The sequence below is a fragment of the Octodon degus genome, unplaced genomic scaffold, assembly GCF_000260255.1.
Source record: "Octodon degus isolate 3935 unplaced genomic scaffold, OctDeg1.0 scaffold00210, whole genome shotgun sequence".
In the NCBI taxonomy this organism is placed as follows: Eukaryota; Metazoa; Chordata; class Mammalia; order Rodentia; family Octodontidae; genus Octodon; species Octodon degus.
The window spans coordinates 71,069-72,241 of record NW_004524786.1 but is presented as its reverse complement, the minus strand read 5'-3'; positions in this window follow the sequence as shown (position 1 = coordinate 72,241).

The window sequence follows — 1,173 nt, the reverse complement described above, 5'->3', positions numbered from 1 at the left end:
GCATGTGGTGCTGGGGGATCGAACCGCGGTCCCTGTGCTTTGCCAAGCTTGTTCCAAGTAGGTGCTTTAGACCACTGAGCCATCTCTCCAGCCCCAGAGCTCTTTATTCTTTATCCAGGACTATACAGCAACTTCTCTTGCCTTCTGGACTATAGTCTTGTTATTTTCTATATGCTATGACTGGAAGTATTAGAACATTTTGAGTTTGTATAACTGGAAAAGATTTTATTTTTAGTTTTCAAAAGTATGTTTGCTAAGTATAAAATTCAATAAGGACAGGACCAGGGAGATGGCTCAGTGGAATAAGAGCTTCCCTGGCAAGCGCAAGGGCCTGAGTTCAATCCCCGGTTCCACTAAAAAAAGAAAAAAAAAATCAATAAGGACAGATTTTTTTTCAGTCCTTTGGATAAATAAGTCTAGTTTCTTACCCACTTGCTCTTTTTTTCCGAATGTGGAATAAGATGCTATTTAATTTTGTTCTTCCATAGCTAATATTTTTTCTATGTATATGCTTTAATGATTTTTTTCTTTACAATTAGTTTTGGGCAATTTCAGTTTTGTTTATCTTTGTATGATTTTATTCATAGTTCTTATACAAAAAGTTCACTTTTCTTGGAAATGTGGTGCTATAATTTTAACTAAATTCAGAAATTCTAGGGCTGGGGCCAGGGAGATGGTTCAGTGGAATTAGCGCTTCTCTGGCAAGCAGAAGGGCCTGAGTTCAATCACCGGTTCTGCAAAAAAAAGAAAAAAGAAAAAAAGAAAGAAATTCTAGGGCGGGGCTGGCTGGTATGTGGTGCTGGGGGATCGAACCGTGGTGTGGTCCCTGCGCTATGCCTAAGCTTGCCTAAGCAGGCACTTTAGACCACTGAGCTATCTCACCAGCCCTAAATTCAGAAATTCTAAATCTTTAAATATTTATTGCTACCCCTTTTACTTTGAGAATTTTAATTACATGAATATAAGTTTCTTGCTTTTGACACAGAGAGAACTATTATATGACTGATCTGTAAACTCTTTTTCATGTTTATTTTAGACAATTTTTATTGTTATATTCATTTAAGTTTGTAAATTTTTTTACAATGTGCAATCTATTATTAAGCTCATGTTATGTATTCATCTCAGTAATGTTTTTCTAAAATGCACTCTGTCTACATCTTTTTTTTTTTTTTT